General features: G+C 42.3%; 1 protein-coding gene across 7 annotated transcripts in view; it reads left to right on the plus strand.

The window, feature by feature from the left end:
* Nucleotides 1–21,295, plus strand: part of ANKRD55 (ankyrin repeat domain 55) — a 537,753-nt gene that overhangs the window by 378,799 nt on the left and 137,659 nt on the right. For all 7 annotated transcript variants that reach the window (XM_044224520.1, XM_044224570.1, XM_044224580.1 and 4 more), the window contains one exon: nucleotides 1,731–1,886. The gene's annotated coding sequence lies outside the window, so the exon portion shown is untranslated. The remainder of the gene's footprint in view (nucleotides 1–1,730; nucleotides 1,887–21,295) is intronic.

Genomic DNA, 21,295 nt, shown 5'->3' on the forward strand with positions numbered 1-21,295 from the left:
ATTTTTATTATTTTTATTATTTTTTTAAGATTTTATTTATTTATTTGACAGAGAGAGATCACAAGAAGGCAGAGAGGCAGGCAGAGAGAGAGAGGAGGAAGCAGGCTCCCTGCCAAGCAGAGAGCCCGATGCGGGACTCGATCCCAGGACCCTGAGATCATGACCTGAGCCGAAGGCAGCGGCCCAACCCACTGAGCCACCCAGGCGCCCTGAAGAAGCATTTTTTAATCAGTCTCTAATTCTAAGTATTTCTGGGTATGTTTTCTAAAAAGGAACATTCTAAATTTTGTGGGGGCACCTGAGTGGCTCAGTTGGTAAAGCATCTGCCTTCGGCTCGGGTCATGATGTCAGGGTTCTGGGATCGAGCCTCCTGTTGGGCTCCCCGCTCAGTGGTGAGCCTGCTTCTCTCTCTCCCTCTGCCATTATTCCGCTTGTGCTCTCTGGCTGTATCTCTCTCTGTGTCAAATAAATAAATAAAATCTTTAAAAAAAAAAAAAAGTGTCACATACCAAGCCGGAGCGGCCTTAATTAATTAATTTTGTGTAGGAAAAAAACCCTAAATGCAATGAGAAGGAATCATGTCTTTTTGAATTCATTATTTGATCTAAAACTTCAGTGTCTCTTCCTAGGATTTAGAAGAGTTCTGCAGGCTGACAAGTCCTTAAAATATTAGATAGTGACATTTAAGAGAATGCAGTGCTTTTTAGAAAGGACTAAGTGTTTGAGCAAAATGTTACAAAGTGAAATGATAATAGATTGATTCACTGGTGTTGGTTCAACCCAAACAAGTAATGTTAGGTTTCCTGGACTAGAGCTGAGTACTACTGTGCTTCTCTTGGGTTTTATTTATAATAAACTCTCTTGCCTTTCCTAAATTTGACCAGTTTCTCCCATGTTAATCTCAGCCAGAAGCACATCAGAATAGAGGTAAAGAATGATGTTTTTGCTCCTGAAATTAGGCTTAACCAAGACAAGCATTAAGTCTGGTGTCTTATTAGTGTATAAAAGAAAATGATGGGGGAACCTAAGTGCTATTATAAAAATAAATGTTGACAGAGAATAGACAAGCTGGAAGGAAAGTTGGGTATCAATTTCTATAATGCCCATAACTTTATTATCTTTTTCATTGTGCAAGTAAAATATACTCATCAAAAATTTTGGAAATCTTGGAGAAGTACCCCCAAAACTAAATAAAACTATTTATAGTAGTCTTACTATCCAGAAATAAATACTACTAGTATTTTTGTTTTTCCCAATATAAGATGCAATTTTCTTTCTTTCTTTCCATGCTGCTAAAATTAGAAATGTTTCTCCTCTCCAAAATATACCAAAAAGGTATATTTTGATCCTTTTTTTATTATAACAAGGTGATAACTTTGATTATAAAAGACAGAGATGGATCAAAAGACTCTCCCTCTCCTTTGAGTCCTATCTCGTTGCAGTGCCAAGTGGTACCCAGTTGTCCACACTATTCTGTCCTCCGCCCCCAAACAGGACTGTGCACCTGTCCCCCCAGTTCCACCTAGCCCCTCGAGTGGATGAAGCAGGGTTGTCTTCTGCCAGCTGAACAGCAATACTAAAAGACAGTCACAGATGCATCTCATTTTCTAGGACAGTTGAAAACCTTAATAATAATAATTACAATTAACTGAGATCTTTCTATCTAAATACTTTGAACAGTAGCTCATTTAATCCTGACAATATTTCAATTGGGTGTTTTCCCTCAATAGGTGCAGAGTCTGGCTTGGAGCCCGCAAGAGTCTTGCCTTTAACCACCTTAGAAGAACTCCTATAGAGATGCTGACAGTGTGACGGTGACACCAAAGCTGCAGAACATTCTAGTGGTGAAGAGAGACCGGAGGAGTTTCCAAACTGAAAATCTGAAAGTGAGTTGGAAGTTCAGGATTTATTATTAAAATGTAAGATGTTACCATACATAGAGAAACTGAGTGGATTTAATGACATTGGGAAGTGTTTCGTTTTGTTTTAAAATTAGTCATCCATTCAAGTGATATTGTAGTATTATATATAATACTTTGGTTTATCTTCTTTTTTAAAATTTATTTATTATCATTTTTAATATGTTATGTTAGTCACCATACAGTATATATCTTCTTTTATATTTTGTGATTGAAAAAGAATAATCAAATAGAGAAGTCTGCTGATTTGCCTTGGTCTGCTCCTCCAAGGGAAAGCTATAGCTCAAGTCAGAGGCCACCACCTACTAGGGAGATTCAAGCAGTGGGAAGATCATGGGGCTTCAGATTCAAATTCCTGCTCTCTATTTGCTAGCTAAGGTATTTACTAGGTGATCTTTATTCACCCTTTTTACAAAATTTCTTCAAAAAAATTTTTTTTTAATCTTAATTTTAATTCCAGCATAGTTAACATAACAGTGTTACAATAGTTTCAGATGTACAATATAGTGACTGAGCAGTTCCATACACCACCCAGTGCTCACCATGACAAGGGCCCTCCTTTATCCCCATCACCTATTTTACCCATTTCCCCACCCGTCTCCCTTCTGGTAATGAAACACTTTGTTCTCTATAGTTCAGAGTCTGTTTCTTAAGAAAGACTCAAGAATCTGTTTATCTCTCTTTTTTTTTTTCCTTTGCTGCTTTGTTTTGTTTCTTAAATTCCACATATGAATGACATTGTATGGTATTTATGTTTCTCTGACTGACTTATTTCGCTTAGCATTATACTCTGTACCTCCACCCATGCCATTGGAAATGACAAGATTTCATTCTTTTTACGGCTGAATAATATTCCTGTGTGTGTGTGTGTGTGTGTGTCTGTGTGTGTATCTTATTTTCCTTATCCATTCATCTATCTTTAGACACAAGGGCTGCTTCTGTAATTTGGCTATTGTAAATGATGCTGCTATATGCATAGGGATGGATGTATCCTTTGGAATTAGTGTTTTTGTGTTCTTTGGGTAAATACTCATTGATGCAGTTCCTAGATCATAGGATAGTTCTATTTTAACTTTTTGAGGAATCTCCATACTGTTTTCCAGAGTGGCTGCACCAGTTTGCATTCCCACCAACAGTGCACAAGGATTCCTTTTTCTCCACATTCTTGCCAACAATTGTTGTTTCTGTGTTGTTGATTCTAGCCATTCTGACAGGTGTGAGGTGATATCTCAATGGGATTTTGATTGGCATTTCCCTGATGATGAGTGATGTTGAGCATCTTTCATGTGTCTATTTGCCATCTGGATGTCTTCTCTGGAGAAATGTCTGTTTATGTCTCCTGCCCATTTTTTAATTGGACTATTTGTTTTTTGGGTGTTGAGTTTTATCAATTCTTTATATATCTTGGGGACTAATCCTTTATTGGATATGCCATTTACAAATATCTTCTCCATTCAGTAGATTGCCTTTTAGTTTTGTTGTTTCCTTTGCTGTGCAGAAACTTTTCATTTTGATGTAGCCTCAATGATTTTGCTTTTATTTCTGTTGCCTTAGGATACATTTCTAGAAAAATTTGCTATCGCCCATGTCAGAGATCCTTGCTCATCCTTAATTTCCTTAATAGAGAAATGGAATAAAATCTCCTTTGCAGTGTTTTTGAGAGGATTAAATAAGACCCTGTATGTAAAGTGCCTGGCAGCAGAAGTTAGTTAAGAAATAAATAACTTTTTTTATCTGTGCTTCCTCCTAACAGTTCATTGTTTTTGAAATATTATATATCCAACAGGGTAAGAACATCATCATACATTCTACTCTTGACAATGCAAAACCCACTGTGGTGGATATGGTAACCAAGCAGGATGAATGCAGAGGTTAGAGAGAAGTAGTATATACTCCTCCCCCATACAGTGCCCCCACTTCCCCTACTTCCCCAGGCAGGGGCAGCAGCTGGGCCAGGAGGCTGGGAGCTGGCTGGCCTTCTGAGGCCAACTGGGATCAGATGAAAAAAGAGTGGAGAGGGAAGAGAATCTCTCCCAAATACTCTGCTAATCTGCCCCTTTTAAAGCCCCTGAATCTTCCCAGGCTCATCCAGAGTCTTCAGTCTGTGCTCCCTATGTCCCTTGGGGACACAGATGAAGATAAAATAGTTGGAAATATCAGCTCATTATAATATTACATATGAGAGGTCTGGTATAGGATGGTTGAGAATATAATAATTACAACCCCCACAGGATCTTGCCTTTGACATCTCTCCTTTGAAGAGTCCAAACAGCCTTGCCAATAATAGACTCATCCTTGCTCCCGATACTGTTAAGAAAAGGAAAAGGGACAAAAAGAACAGAGAGACTGCTCCATGGCCCTAGTCAGTGAACCCCAGTTATTGGGCTCTGAGGAGTACTAACAGCCTTGGAGGGGCTTACAAACTTCAAGTTGCTTGTGGGGCCAAAATTAATCAAAGAGCTAAGTGGCAGAAGCAAAGGAACATTGAAGTAGTTTCCCCTGAGAGTTGAGTTTTGACTGTAGCAGGGTGAGGTGAAGCTTGACTTAAAAAACAAAAACAAAACACAGAAAACTATTAAAAAGTCCTTGAACTCCTGTGAGAGTGGTGGGAGCAAATTTGTCTGAGAACTTCAGGGATCTTCTGTGAGGGAAGGAACTAAACCCCCAGTCCCTTTCCCTGTGATTCAAAGTGACTGAAATTTCTTGAGGTGAACTAAGGGTTAGTGGGTGACCATCGTCACCGCCCACAAACAAGAAAGGCAGGGAAGTCCCTGAAACAAAACTGCTTTGAGAGAAGAATGAGACAAGAGGGAGGGGCTGGGTCCTGCGACGAGCCAGCTGGTTGAAAGGAGAATAGCAGAGGAACCTGTTCTCCACAGGGCAGACTGGAGCCTGGGATGTGACTGTGAATGAATCGAAGCCAGTTTCACTGCAAGTTAGGCCAGGGTTGGTGTGGAAACCTCTCGACTGAGAATAGTGCCAGAGGGCAGTGGGTGAGGGTTTATCCTCTTTCCCTCCTCAAGAACTGTTGCAGCTGATCCCTGGAGAAGGCTCTGAATCGTGGGGGATGGGAGGCAGAGCCCAGCCATGCCACCACCAGGAAGTCTTCTTGGTCATGCTAGGAGAGACTCTCTGCAGACCTCCTTGGCTTCAGCTGCCTCCAGCTTCCATAGAAGCAGCTGGAAAGGTATTGGTTTCTGCCGGCAGGATGAAGCTAAGAAAAGAGATTGGTTTTCCCGTTGATCAGAACAGCAGTGGGCTTGAGAATTGTATTTTCCAAGGCCAACTGGGTGGCCATCATTTCTATCCCCTAACTGATGATGAGAGTGCCGTGGCTCAGAGCTTGGGCTTCAAGGTCAGACATACCTGAGTTAGAATGCTGCTCCTGTCACTCAGTAATAGTCCTTGGGCCAGTGGCTTAAAGTTCTTCAACTGGTTTCCTCATGTGTTCTTTTTTTCAAATGGGGGCAGTAACGATGCCTATCTCATACGGTTGTTGTGAAAATTAAAGGAGATAATGCATGTGACATGCTTGCCACCTAGGAAGCCTCAACAAATGTTCAATTAAACAAACAAAGACCAAATCAGTGCCAGGCGTATTGCCTGGGAAGAGAACTGCGTTTGGCAGGCATCTCGGAGGGATATAGCAAGTAGTGTGTGAGCAACGGCGAGCGGGTACTTCGCTAACACGGAGAGATTGTGCTGAGAAATAACGAGCACTTTGGTGAGAAAAGGGCAAGTGAGTTTGGGACAGGCCCAGAGCATTCAGAAGAAGGGCTTGGATGACGAGTGGATACAAACAAGCATCAAGGCATCCTGAATCTAAAACAACATCACCCTTTCTGATGTAATTTTTCATTCACCCTAAAGATTTTCAGATTTGTACAAGGAATTTCTCTATTTTAGTATTTCTCCACTTGTTTCTCTCTTCCCCCAAATTTTTTTGAGGGTTCTCTTTCTATCGTTTTGTTACTTTTTTATTTCAATTCTCATCTGAAAATAATACGTGTGCCATTATTCATTTGGTGTTTCTGTGAAACATGCTCTACGTAAGACATGAGAATGCACTCTTCTGAAACATGTGGAGGTGAAAAACAAATGGTGCCTCTTGGGATGGTAGTGGAAGAGTCCTAAAACTTCATATGTCAGGAATCTTCTTGACAGGCCTTCCTAGGCCTGAGTCCAAGATGAAGCTGAGAAAAATGAAAAGGGATTTGGCTGACAAAGCAGATGACAGCAGGGAGAGCCAGTGAAAGGGAATTGGCCAATGGCAAAAGGGGAATTGGCAAGGCTTTGTGAAACCCCTTGCTGGAAAACCATAAACCTCAGATTGTCCGTCTGGCGCATCAGTCCTCAGAGGCAAATCATTTTTGCCTGTGGAAGGTGCCTGCCAGGAAGCTGCACCTCAGGGGGTGCCTTTGGAAAAGGGGATCGTGTCTGGATCAGTGCCCAAAATTAAGTGGATGGGGATGAGAAGAAACGGCTCACAATGAGATCTCTGAGGGCTGGGAAATGGGGAGTCGCTACAGTGGCTGACACTTGTGAGTCACAACGATGGGAAAAGAAGTTGAGAAACAGAGGAAGAGGACAGGATGCTGGGGAGGGAGGAGGTGGGAAGCAGTTTTGTTTCTTCAGTCAGAGGTTGTCAGGGCCTGTCTTCTTCTGTGAAGGGCCTCCACTGGAAGTTACTCATCGACCCTTTCGAAACTCAAGTCTGTCTTCCTCCAGGTGAATAAGCCACTTATATGGGTCTCCCAAATGAGTGCGTCTACTGTGAAAAATCTCCCTCAAAATTAAAATGTGTGTTTATGTACATGATCTCAACATAGGGCAAGCTGACATCTGGGAGCCGAGCTGATCCTGGCCAGGTGGGAGAGCAGGGCCTTCACTGCAGAGCCCTCCCCATTCCTCAGTGTCCTTTTCCCTTGTCTTCGGGTCGTACCTCTGACTTCCAGGCCATCCAGAATCCTGTTTCCGACCTACTCCTGTGGCCTCCCACTCAATACTTTCCTTCCTGAGAGTGCTGGTTTTTGACATGCATTCCCCTCATTTCCCCTATCAAGATTTCCTTGAAAATACATTTCCTTTACTTCACGAATTAGAAAAAAAAAATACTCACACTAGGGGCACCTGGGTGGCTCAGTGGGTTAAAGCCTCTGCCTTCAGCTCAGGGCATGATCCCAGGGTCCTGGGATCGAGCCCCACATCGGGCTCTCTGCTAGGCAGGGAGCCTGCTTCCCTTCCTCTCTCTCTGCCTCTCTCTCTGCCTACTTGTGATCTCTCTCTCTCTCTCTCTGTCAAATAAATAAATAAAATATTTTAAAAAAAATACTCACACTAAAGGGTTAATACTGGTAATTATTCAGTATGACAAGCTCTGTTAGGCACACTGCCCTAGCCTACTTCTTCCCAACTCGTTTTCATGTCTGATGCACAGAGAAAATTTTTCCATACACTGTGATAAACGAAAGTGAAAGACAGTGGGCCATGAGGGCTCCAAGGGATCGATATTTCTGGACTTCTAAAACCCTTCTGTGCACATCAGCTGGGAAGCCATGTCTTAACTGAGCAGTTTCTCAAATGTGCTTCGGTGATCTGTCGCAGTCTGCACGTGTCTCAGAAAGAGAGTGGGCCTGCTCCAGTGGGTCTTCCCCTTCAGCTACAGCATCTCAGCTTTTCTGTTCTATTCATGAGACCTCTGAATAAAATTTTAAGGGAAGGAAGACTATTGGCAGCTTAAAGCAGCTAGAAAGTCACTATCTTAAATCCAATACATAAAATCTTTCATGATAGAAGGTCAGGCGACCGTAACAGAGTGACGAGGGAGATATTCTAAAGGCAGGGGTTTTCTACACCCTTCTACCATATCGTTCAGACAATGGAGTTTACTCCACACAGACCCCACCGTAGGCAGGCCCTGCATGTGATCTGTGCATATCTTGCCCCTCTGGCTTAAGAGAGGTTTTGTTCCTTTAAAAACTCTGATGCTGGGGCGGTTGAGCATCCAGCTCTTGGTTTCAGCCCAGATCTTGTTCTCAGAGGTCGTGGGATCAAGCCCCACATTGGGGTTTGTGCTCTGCACAGAGTCTGCTTGGGATTCTTTCTCTCCCTCTATCCCTCCTGCTTTTCTGCACTTTCTCTCCCTTAAATGAATAAATAAATCTTGAACAAAAATTTTTTAAAAATAGAAGCTCTGATGCTTGAAAAAATTATCCACATACCAGTGAGTAGATTAATGCCAGAGCTTGCTAATGTCTTAGCTCACTGAACCCAAAAACACAATCACTGTTCTTGCCTTTGGTACATTTTGTATTGCATTTTGATTTATGTCGGCCACTTTTTAGAAGCCATACAACATGTAGGAGATCAAAGGTGCTGGAAGAAAGCCAAGCAAAACAAAGTGCTTATAGGATGGCTGAGGTTTCCAAAAGTTGAGGCATTTATTTGTTTACTATTATAATTATATTATTTTGTTGTTTTTATTGTATGTATTTCCACCCTGCCTTTTTCCCAGAATGGGAAAGAGTCACTGAATCATGTTCTGTAGGAGAGATTTAATCTCAAATTTCAGGTTACTTGGTGTTTGATGAATATATAATTTCAAAACTATCAAGGGTTTTAAAAAATTTATTTATTTGAGAGAACACATGCATGCCAGAGAGAGAGCACAAGTGGGGAGGAGGAACACCGAGGGAGGGAGAAGCACACCCTTTACTGAGCAGGAAGCCCGATGTGGGGCTCAATCCCAGGACCCTGGGATCATGACCTAAGTCAAAGGGAGAAGCTTAACCAACTGAGCCATCCAGGCATCCCCAAAACTAGCAGGGTTTATTGTGAAATTATTTTACCAATTTCATTGCCTGATTTTCCTTTTAAATCTTGTATTAAAGTATCACTGAGGTTACAAAAGTGTGTGTGTGTGTGTGTGTGCGCGCGTGCGCGTGTGCACGCACGTGCATGTATTTGCCTCTGTGTGTTTCTCATTTATATTCCACATCCTATAATTTAATATAATTTAGGGTGAAGGCCTTAAAATACTGGCAAAGTTTTACCTTTCAGCCAGGATTCACCAGTAACATTTTCTATTTATCAGTAGAATTTGGATAATACACTTGAAATTTGCTTTTTTGCCTTCAGATGTTTTTCTACTAGAGATTTTTTTTTAATTGTTTTTCCAAAGCAATGGTGAGTGGAGATGTAGAATTGGTTAGAACTGATATGTTTCTGTGATCCTTGCCTCAAATTTTCTTTCTAAATTTCTAAAAGCTCTGGATGCAGTTGTCTGATTTGTTCTGGATACTTCTGGGCCAGTGAAATTCTGATCTTGCGCCTGGGTGGCTCAGTGGATTAAGCCGCTGCCTTCAGCTCAGGTCATGATCTCGGGGTCCTGGGATCGAGTCCCGCATCGGGCTCTCTGCTCAGCGGGGAGCCTGCTTCCTCCTCCTTCTCTCTCTACCTGCCTCTCTGCCTACTTGTAATCTCTCTCTGTCAAATAAATAAATAAAATCTTTAAAAAAAAAAAAAAAAGTTTTAGGAAGAGGCCAGTGAAGGTTTATTTCTTATCAAATAAATCTGTCTCAAGCCAAAAGAACCTGTGCTTTCCATGGGTCTCATCACTTACTGAAGCAGGATTCATGCTCTTGAAAACAAAGAAGTCAGCTAGTCAAGACTGTTTCCCTTGCTTCCAACTCTGGCCTACCCTCTGATGCCTTTTTCCTATTCTCATGTGTTATACAGTCTGTATGGCATTTTATTTTAAAATATTCCAATACAAACATTGTGATGTCATTGTATTTACAAGTTGACTCTAACCTATCCTCCAAGTACAGTTAGCTAGTCTTTAGAGTACCCTGTCTATCTTAGGGAGCTACCCTGTAGAAGTGGTTAATCACCAGTCGAAGTATCCTAGCTCGAATCAACATTGTCTAAGATGGTCTCAGCATTGTAAATATAATTAGCCAAACCTACACTGGAAGGCTTACCAATTAGCAGATGGGATGTTTAAAATAGTTTTTAAATGGTGAAAAGAGTAGTATTCAAAACAGGTGGTTGGTTAGAAGTGTCATGAATTATGTAAATGAATACAAATGGTTCAAATTTGAGGTCTAGACCTCTGGATTGGCCCCGCAGTCCTCCCCTTCACAGAGCACCTTGCACCTGGCACAGCACAAGCGGGTCACACCTCCCATCAGAAGATGCTTGCCTCAAATTCAGAGAAGACTTTTTATGGGAAATGCTGAGCAGGAGGCCTGGATAGGAGAGGACCCAAGGGTAAAGGGTAGGACTTCTCAGCTAAGGATCAGGCTTAAGATTATTTTTGAGTCTGCTTAAGTGGTGTCAGAACATTGTCTAAAACTTCTTTTCATTATAATACAACTCCTGGTAGCAAGACTGCGGAGAAAGGAACGCATAAGCTTCCCCATTCTCTCACCCTTCTGAACGGCTGGAGGCTATTGACATTTACCAGAAAAACTTCATATTTGCCAGGAGACCGGTTTGGCTTGGATGGATTGCTGTGCCGTGCAATTTTCAAATCTATGCTTCAAAGTCCAGAAAGGGCTCCACTTACAGATATCAAAGGTTTATTTAGATAAAGATGTTTAGCTTAAGGCTGAATTTTTTTTCTGGGAATTTTAGGACTCTGCATTCTGTAAATATCCCTTTCTCAATTGTTAGAGCTGCTTGGAGGTCTTATACTTGTCCCTGAACCCCACGTTACTGTAATTTCTGGGATATTTTCTGAACCCTTTTAAATTCTGGAATCCCGTGAGTTTCCTTCTTGAGCAGTAATTATGCTTCTTTTCTGTGGCATTTCCTTCTAAAACACTGGATCCTGAACAGGTTGCCAATCAAGAGCCACTGAGGAAAGGGGACAAGCTGAGTACAATGTTCCCTCATTCTGTGTTGGCAGTGATAGGCAAGCATTGCCCAGGGATCAGGGAGAGACCCACTGAGGACCCTAGGCTTCATGCCTGCAGGATTTCTTTTGAGATTTCATGCCTATCAAGTTCATCTTTAAAGAACACAATGCCTGCCCGTCTGATTTTTTATTATTGTTTAAGTGAGAGTCAACCACTGACTAATTGTGTCTGGAACATGTCAGGCCAGAGCCTGCCTTGGTGGGAGAAGTTAGACAAGATGATTGGGATCATGAGAGGGAATTGGGAGATACCCTTGTGGAAGGATCAGGGTAGAAAAAGGTAGCAGAATTTAGTATTAGTAATGGATTTTCTTTTATTCTGCTCTCTGAACTTTTTGGACCCCCCCGGGAGCCTTGGAGGTTCCCATTGGCCTACAGAGGGTCAGCATGCTCCAGAGGGCTGCAGGGCTATGCAGCAGGGAGCCTTTGGGAGAAAGCTCTCAGGGGGCAGATCTCAGGGAGACTCCTGGCTGCAGCAGTGGGGAGGCTTCCAGGTGCCACCCTGTCCTGCTTCTCACATAAAGATCAGATTACAGGCAAAGACGGGGAACACCTTCCAAGCAGTAATAAGTTCTTGAATACAAGAAAGCAGGGAGCCAGAGCACATCAGCATGAAATAAGGACAGACTGGGGTGTGCGAATGCAAGCCAGGTTTCACCCAATTTTCACTAACAAACTGGATGTTGATATGAGAATCCTAAGGTATAATAATCATAACTGGGCATTATAATAATTATTAGTGGGTCATTATGCTTAACATGTGGTCCTCAATTCATATGGGGATTCGGTTATTTTCTGTGATTCTATGTCTATTCTCTTCGTGTAATCTGGAGTTCTAGAACCATCCTGTTCTTATTAACCTGGTGTGGTTGGCTTCTCTCTGCTTATGGAAGTGACAGTTCTGAGGCCACTAGCTGAAGATGGCCTTACGTCATTTATTTCCCAGTCTCTTTCATATCCCACATTCACCAGCTTTAACTATACTCAAAAAGTGGCTGTCATGGTCCTTACCAGGCTGAGAAGTAAATGATCCATCACTTAAATATTGTGTGAATCTTAAATGAAGAACTGAATCTTTAGATTACCTTTGAGAAAGCTTCAAACTGGGTTATCTCTGACACAAATTGGTTCTCCCCACTGCAGTACCTGAAAACTATTCTAGAACCCAGCAGTGTTTCTGCCCTCACTTGAGTTGCCGATGTTTCAGAAGTGACCTGAGGCTCCCACGGTGTCAGTAGTCTGGGTGAATTTACCAGTTCCACATCTGTGGAAAGACCCATCCTGGCCCTGGATTTCTGATGATTCTCAGAAATCCTTACACTCTCCTGGACCTTCCTACCTCTGCCTTCTGGGACCATATATGCTGTCTCTGCATCAACCTCTGTTCATCCAGGTGCAATTGCTAGTTTAGGTATTTAAAAATTCACTCTGTAAGTGTTTCATGAATAATGCGTTGTACTGGAGGCTTAAGACTCAGGTCAGAGTACATAGATGGGTCATATCACCTAATAAGGCCTCACAGGTTCCTCGTGCCTCTCTCTCCTGTTTCCCAACCTTCCTTATTATCCCTGGGAGCTCCATGATCCTTTCCCTCTGTTAAGCAAATGAACCCAATTCCCTTAGCTCCTACCTATACCCTTCTATCAATGACCTCACAGAACTAAGTGTCCTCTATATAATGAGATCTGTGCTCCTGAGAAAATAGCTAGAAATATAAATAACAGCAACAGGAATTCAGTTGCATGTTTTATTAGTTGATCGAAATCGAGCCCGAGTCTCTGCCTCCATTCAAAGGCAGCACAGTATTTTAGAAGAGGGATTGAATTTAGAGTCAACCCGTTAGACTTTAGAACCAGCAGCACCCTCCCTAGCCACATGAAGAAGCCCGCAATCCACTTGGAGTCTCAGCTCATCATTTGAAGAGTGATGGTGTTGCTAATATTTTGCATCTTTATAGTGATCTGAGGAAATGATTTTTGCAATGCACCATGAAACCTTAGAGCAGTAGTTCTAAAGACATTTTTAGCTTGACCACAGCTGAGGAGTGCTGCAGGCATTTAGGAGTGCCGGCTGTCCTGCAGGGTGAGGAGATTCTGCTTAACACAGGACTGTCACGTCAGCAATAGCATCCCTCTGGAGAAACATTGTTTTCAAACACAGAATAAGCGAAAGGTGTGTCATCTCTGATCTTCTGCCTTTCACACAGAATGCTGATGGATTTATACATGGTGTAGATAATTCTTTAAAAAGATTTTCTTCATTCTGGATTATTTTACCACAATCTTTGTTCCAAGGTGATAACTCCTCTGGCATCTAGTATTCTGCCAACATTTTAATTATAATCTTGAGTCTTCTCTTATAAGGAGTGTTCCCATTTAAGACATCTTTGTTTAATCCCTCAGCTAAAACTATATTTTACCCTGCAGAAGACAAAAAGGAGGAGAATAAATGATGAGGTAAAAGCTGGGGGCATTTTGCAAATGGTGAAGGTACAAAGAAGCAGGTCATATATGCCTTGGGCAGCTACGCAGGCCACAGTAGTCGTCCTCCCAAGGACCATGTTATCTGGCATAAATAACTGTTGAGCTAAAGACAGGTCAGGTTTCAAATCTCTCCCATCCTCCCCCCTCAGTTGGCAGTATGCACAGTAGCCTGTAATAGGACCCAGTCCTCCAGCCCCCAGACCCCTGGGAGCCACACAGTTCTGATTCTTTGGCTCTCCATCTGCCTGTGAAGCTGTGGAGAGGCCCAACATCTATAGAGCAGGCTCCTGATGTGCTGTTCTGGCCACGGTGAAGTGCTGGGGTGACCCATCTACACTGTTCCCTTTATCTTCACTTGGAGACGTGGGGCTGCCCCTTGTGTCATGGAGGCCGACCGCGAGAGCGTGGTGCCGAGAATCGGTGTGTGGTGTCCTCGGGCCAGGAGCTAGATGAGCATTAGGGTTCCTCTCACTGACTGCATCCTTTGGTTTAATGAGCTGCTTTGGAAGATGCTTGACGAACTGATATTTCCTCATGGATATTTTGTCATTTATGTAAGCAGAAAACAAAACCCTGCTTTAATGGGCTTAAAAGGAATGTGCTTCAGATGAGAGTGGGAGGGCCTAGCTGGCTTGGGAAGTTTGGAACCTGTAAACTGGTTGTAATCCCACTTCCCGTCGGTAGGCTGAACCCTAAGTTTTTGTTCTTAGATCACATGTCTGATTACTTTGACAGTGTCACATCTCCCTCTGAAGCTTTCAGTGGCTTTGTTTGCTGATAGGAATCTCACAATTTCCTCAGCCTCTCATCCATAACCTAAGTGCAACCTACTTTTCTAGTCTTCTCTTATAATGCTCTTCACAAATCTTACACCTCAGCTCCCTTCAAAGAAAAAATATATATACTTGTTCTCCCTGAAAGCAGGCTCTCCAGCTGATTCAACTGCTAATTAATGAGCAGTGTGACCCTGGCTAATCATTAAAGTCCCCAAGTCCCCAGAGCCTGGTGTATAAAATCCAGGGGCAAGGCCCAGACTGATGAATTTTTCACAGATTGCCCAGGTGGATCTAACACACATCAAGGTTTACGAACATCTGGGCCTAAAACTCCCTCCAGCTCTGATTTTCCCACATTTTACCCATGCACTTCAATTGTGCGTCTCCATGTGTTTTAAAGTATCTTTTCCTGAAATGTTTCACTTTCCTTCTAGTTAACCCCTAAACACCTGTGTGTACATGGGCATGTACACACACGTGTGCACACACACACACACAAGTCAAAGTCCTTCAAGATCACTACCAACACCACATCCTCCAGACCTTGCCTGAGGGCTAACCTTGCCTTTCTAGGCTCTCTTTCTTCAAACACCTCTACCACAACACTTAACTACTATCAGTCTTAGTTCTCAGGGGATTTTGTTTAGCTCACCATATAGACTATAAAATTCCTGAGCATAAATATTCCTTCTTATTCATCTTGCATATTCCACACTACTCATGGGAGTAGCTCATGAGAGTTGGTAGAGTTGAGTTACATTGACTTGACATGAATTAACTGAGAGACATCTTGGTGAAGGTGACAAGTTAGAGGGTCTTGGGAAGATTGCTGATAGGGTGGAGGGCTTGTATCACTCTTGCTATCGTGGAACATTTCCTATCTGTCTCTACCCACAAGTGACTGTAGACTCAATAAGAAAAGCCACAGCTGTTTTTTGTCAAAATCAGATGATTTTATATCTGTAATCTTGCAGGCAGAGCAGTTGAGCTGATATATTTAATGACTCACTCTTGACAGACGAAAGTCTGTTCTTGAGAAATGAGGAGGGGGAGCTATTAATCTTTTCTAAAATAAACAGACTTGTAATGACTCTTTAATCTGAAGAGAAGAGATCCTGAGCTGGAACACAACACTCAAGTACCCGCCAAATTCCCTGAGAAGTGCAGAGCACCCAGATGATAATTGATTGTGGGACCATTTTCCCTGTGGTCTCCAAGGGACATTCACAGTACCACCAGTATTTAAAGGGCCTTATCAACATAGCTGCTCCGGCTTCATGAGAAAGAACAGCTCATCATCATCTGTGGCCTTTGGGGCACTTGCTTTTCTAAGCTTCCTTCAAAGCTTGGGGGTGCCCACTCAGTCAACATTTTGCTTTTGGTTGCCTATCCCTGTGTCCCATCCTACCTGGCCCCTCCCTTCCAGCCACCCACATCCACAGGAGCTCCTGCTCCTCCCAGAGGCATGGGGAAGAGAGATTCTCTTCTCTGCTTTCCCAGTACTCACTCTCATCTTTGAAATTGGGCCAATGCCCCCCTCAAGGTCATGGAGCATTGCCTTTCTTTGCTGCCAACCAGGCTCAGCAGTCTATCTCCCATGTAGCCTGCTTGACTTCTCAAGAACAGGTTGCTCCACTGGATTCTCTGTGCTGCCTTGCCTTACAACCTGTTTCACCTCCGCTTCTTTTCTGTAATTTTTTCACATGCTTCTTCCTTGCCTGTCACTTAACTAATGGCATCCTCAGACTTATTTCTCAGCTTCTCTTCTTCCTTTGTATTCTCTTCCCTGAAAACATCATTTATTTCTACAGAACTTGATGCCAAGGGGCTCTCAAGCCCCTAGCCCTCTCCGAAAACATTTCTTAAATACCCTGATGGATATTATTTGGACCTTTTATTGGTATTCACTCACCATTTCCAAATCTAATGGATGCTATCTTGTCCCCAGCTCCTCTTCAAATAAACTTGAGTGCCAATTTTCCATTTTCCCATTTCCTATAGTAGCCCCACAATCATCCCAACCACCTTGTCTCTAAATCCTGGAATAGGTGTGACTCTTAATCTCTTTTCCATTCCTCTCTCCGTGCATGTCACTATTTATCAGATTCTTAGAGTTCATTCTTACAGATTTTTTTTGTCTGTTTCTAGTAAGTCTCTTCTTTCCACATCCACAACCATGGTTTAGATTGTCACTAATTTTTGTCTCATAGTAGCCTTGTACTGGTGATCCTACTTCAAACACCATTCATACCTAGATACCAAGGCTTGGGGCAGACTTTGCATGTGTTCTCACACATCATTGCTGGAAAATGGAGCATGTCTCCATGTGACTCCATGAGGAGAGAGCATGTGGCAGCTTATATCTGGTTTCTCCTGGACTTTACTCTATGCACCTTTTCCTTTGCTGATTTTAATCTGTGTCCTTTCACTTTGATACAACTGTGGACATAACAGTTTCTGAGTTTTGTGAGTCCTAGCAGATTATCAAGCCATAGGGTAACCTTGGGGACCCCTGGCATAACACATCATTCACAGACTTCAAAACTTTCATTGTGAAGTTATCAGTTGCTACTGGTGATTCATAACTGACTCATAACTGATTACATATGATTACAACCCACCAGCAAATCCTAACACAAGAATTATACTTTGCGAGGGGAGGGAACATATCTTTCTCATCATTTCATCCCCTGCTATGCTTTGCACAGACACTAGGTCAGAAAGCTGCTCAGATAACATAGAATTGTAAATGTTAGGAGCAAGATGTTGAGCAAATATTACAAAGTATATCCCTGGTTTGTGTCATTCACAAGCCTAAGAAGCACTAGTTAAAGCTAACCTGCAAAACAAAGGGACTCAGATATACAGTGGCTTAAATAAGTCACACTGTTTGTTTTCCTCATAAACCAGGCTTGAAATAAACAGTCCAGGTTGTGGTTTTTCCCCATGTAGTCATTCAGAAACTCAAGTTCCTTTTCTGTTGTTACTTAGCCATCTCTTAAGGCAGAATTCAGCCACTTGCTGCCCTTAGGTCAACTCTGTCCTATCACCTACTTTGGTAAACAAAGTCCTATTGGAATACAGACATGCTCACTTCTTTATGTATTGTCTGTGACAGCTTTTGTGCTCCAAGAGCAGAGCTGGGTAGTTGTAACAGAGACTCCATGGCCCACAAAGTCTCAAGCATTTAGTATCTGGCCTTTCACAGAAAAAGTTTGCTCAGGTGACAGGAAGAGGGAAGAGTACTGGAAGAACACAAAGCTGATATTTTAAGGCTAAGCATAACGGTCACTTTCACTCATACCTCCTTGGTTGCCACCTAATCATATGATCTTGCCTAGCTACAAGGGAGGCTGGAAAATACTGTCCTCACTTCAGGAGTCAACAAGCTTTCTCTGTAAAGAGCCAGGGAGAAAATGTTTTCAGCTTTGAAGGTTGCATGGTTTCTGTCACAATTACCTGTCAGTGTAGTGTGAAAATGGACGTAGACAATGTGGAAATAAATGAGAATGGCTATGTTGCAATAGAACCGTTACTTACAAAATGAGGCAGTGTCTGGTTTGGCCCATGGGCCATCATTTGCCAACTCCTTCACTAGCTGGATGGCCATGTTTCTGTGTTGATGTATTTATGTTTAATGATAGGTGTTCCTAGTATTAAAAAGGAGAGAAGAAAATGCCTGGAAAAGGGGGAGGGTGTCAGTCTCTGACACAAATACTTTTTGTGCCCGGGCAAGTCTTAAAAATATTTATCCTTGATTTATTTGTTGGTGTGTATTGCATGATGGCTCTTGTTGCAAAAGTTATGTGTGTTGGAAGAGTTGATCCATTTACCCTTTTTAAAAAATAGTCTCCCACTGGCCTGAGTCCAGCTCCACACTAAAGAAGCATGACAGTCCTCTCTGCTCAGTGTTTCTAGTGGTTTTCAGCTAATTCATTCTGCTGGTTAAAATCCACAAAACCCAAGGCATAATGCTGCTGGATGTGGTTGATTGTTGCTCTGCATTGATTCTACCTCGTTCTACGTGCCTTTCTGTATTGGACAGTCAGAACGCTAAAGGCTGTATTGCCTAGACTTTTGTATCTAGGAGTTCTAGATGCAAGTTAGTTTTCACCAGCTGGACACATGTGAACACAATCTGTGCCATAGAGGTGAGACAGAAGCTATCTCCCTGCTGCCAATTCTGTTGGGAAGCAGGTTGTGGGGATGTGTCAGAATAACAGAGGCACTGGATTCAGTGTTCTGTGGTTTTTGTCACCAGCTCTCACTATGAAGAAGCAGTGTGGCTGCCATGCTAGGACCTGGAAGCCAAGATTGGGAAATTGCTGCTGGCCCTGGAGTAGGCAGAGAGTATCTCAGCAGACAGCACATCAGGGTTAGAGATGTAGGCTGGGAATATACCAAATGGGAACTCCAGGACTTAAGGAAAGAAGTCACCAGAGGCAAATGACTGATATGCAGGACTATAAGTAGGCCTTCTTCCATGAGTATAATTTCTGGCCAAAGGCAGACTGTGTGTTTTATTTTGGTTTTATAGGCAAGAATATGTATGCAAAGTCAGTTGTTTCTGACAAAGTTCTAACAGTATACCTCACCCTTGGATTATTTATTATTTTGTCTCACAATTATATAGGTTTGGGGATGTCATATCACATCTTGGGCCTCAGTTTCTTAATCTGGCAAATGACAGCATAAGATAAGATGGACTCTCCAAGGACCTGTTCTTTTCTAACATACTGCATGCTATTTGTGAAATTAAATCTTATGGCCTACATCCTTTTTCCTTTTCCTAGCCCTACAGCACGGAGCCAGCCACAGATTTGTCTTAGTGCTATTGGTGACTGTTATGGGCTGACATGTGTCCCATACCCCCAAATTCATATGTGGAAGCCCTAACTCCCAATACCTCAGAATATGAGTATTTAGAGATAGGGCATTTAAAGATGTGCTTATGCTAAAAGAAGATCATATGGGTGGGCCTCAGTCTGCTATGGCATATTTCCTTAGAGGAGGAGAGGAGATTAGGAAACATAAATACATAGACTGAGAGAAGAACATGTATGGACACAGAAGATGGCTATCTGCAAGCCAAGGACAGAGGCCTCACAAGAAACCAACCCTGTCAACCCCTTGGTCACAGATATCTAGCTTCCTGAATTGTGAGAAAATATATAAATAAATTTCTATTGCTTAAACCACCCAGTATATGATACTTTATTATGGCAGCTCTAGCAAACCAATATAGTTGTATTAAAATAAAACTTTGTAGAAGACTTTTGACAGGAGAATAGGATAGCACTGAGGAATTTCATAAGCCACACATATTGTGACCCAACAGATCTTAGCCTCTGCCTCTGTAGCCAGCAAGCCCACAACTGGAACCACTTAGCTTCTCCCTACAGGCCGCCATTGCCCTCACTAAAGGGTTAAGCTTATTTCGGGCCCAGGTGCTCTGGTCTGAATATTTGTGCTCCCCAACAAATCCTTATGCTGAAACCTAATGTCCAATGTGAAATTTTGAGGAGGTGGGGCCTTTGGAGGGTAGAGCCTTCATGAATGGTATTAGTGCCCTTATAAAAAGATGCCTTTCCCTTTGTGACGTTATAGTGAAAAGATGACTATCTTGTAGATCAAGAACCAGAACCCAGATCTGTCAGCAACCTTGATCTTGGATTTCCCGGCCTCCAGAACTAGGAGAAACAAGTGTCTCATGTTCATAAGCTGAGTGGTATTTACGGTATTTTTGTTATAATAGCCTGAACAGACTAAGACAACAAGTGAATATCAGTAAACTTGCTAGTTTAGCATCAAGTAAACTTTGGTCCACCTGTCTCAGAATATTGGGATACCGAGAGAGGTTAATGAGTAGTGGGTAGTGATCTGTCCAAGGCTGCTCACATGGCTACTGGTACCCTGACTTCAGGGCCATTACACTGCTCTAGGGGTCCCCAGCCTTTTTTATATTCTGACACATATGAGAATTATAATAGTTTACAACACACTGCTGTGGGGAGGGAACAACCCAAAGGCTCCAGCCACCCAGGACATGCTTGTGTTTGCAAGAATTTTGAGTTAATTACTTGAGCATGCCTGTAACCCATTCCTGTGGAGACATACAGGTTGAGGACCATGATACTGTATCCCACTGCAGTTAATGGCAACAGGTAGACCTTGTTGTCTATACTATACCTTGTTGTCTATACTATAGTAATTATCTATACTATACAAGTACTTGAGAGTGACTGTGAGAGATTTACTAAGAACGGAGAAATAAGGAAATGATGTTGCTTTCTGTACATTAAATGTTAAGATAAATACATATTAGGCCAGAAGAAGGATATGCAATCACTTGAAAAAAAAAAATAACATGTTGCCCAGGTACACTGTTGATTATAATTTGACTGAAAGCATAGAGGATATAAAGAAGTAATCACCATCACAGAAATCTGAAAAATGGTGGGATGAATATCAGCTAAGACTAGTTAGAGGCAGAGAGACTTTGTTATTAGTCTTCCATTTCTCCCCTTGTCAAGACCCTCCCAATAGTGAGATGGATATACCCAGCTAGCTCAGCCTCATGCTGTTAGTACACATTTATCTAAATCTCCTAGGCATCTTTCTCATTTTAATTGTGTCTGCCATGTGTTTTTTTTTAGGGGAGGGGAATGTACTTATTTTGGGAACTTTCAAGTGTTCTGGTCTCTGAGCTAGGGAGGTCTGTTGATGACTACTGATTATGACTTAGGTTCCCAGGAAGCTTCTTATAGGGAGAAATTTCTCCAAGCCAAGCTAAGGAGAGCTTTCTTGTCCATTTGATGACTACATATTATTTCATTTAAATTAATTTTTTGACATCCTTGACTCTCATGCAAACAAATGTTTATTTTTTTTAAAGATTTTATTTATTTATTGGTGAGAAAGAGAGAGAGGAGAAAGGGAGAGCAAGCAAGGGGAGCTGCAGGCAGAGGGAGAAGCAGTCTCCCTGATGAGCAAGGAGCCTAACGTGAGACTCAGTCCCAGGACCCTGGGATCATGACCTGAGTCAAAGGCAGATGCTTAACTGACTGAGCCACTCAGGCATCCCTAATGTTTATTTTTATGGCATGGATAACTCCTAAAGCCTGATGACCAGGCACTGCCAATGAAATTCTGAGTCTTCAGGGAAATGGATGGATCCTCACATGAAGTGGTTTAATT

This window comes from Neovison vison, chromosome 1 (assembly GCF_020171115.1).
Source record: "Neovison vison isolate M4711 chromosome 1, ASM_NN_V1, whole genome shotgun sequence".
Taxonomy (NCBI): Eukaryota; Metazoa; Chordata; class Mammalia; order Carnivora; family Mustelidae; genus Neogale; species Neogale vison.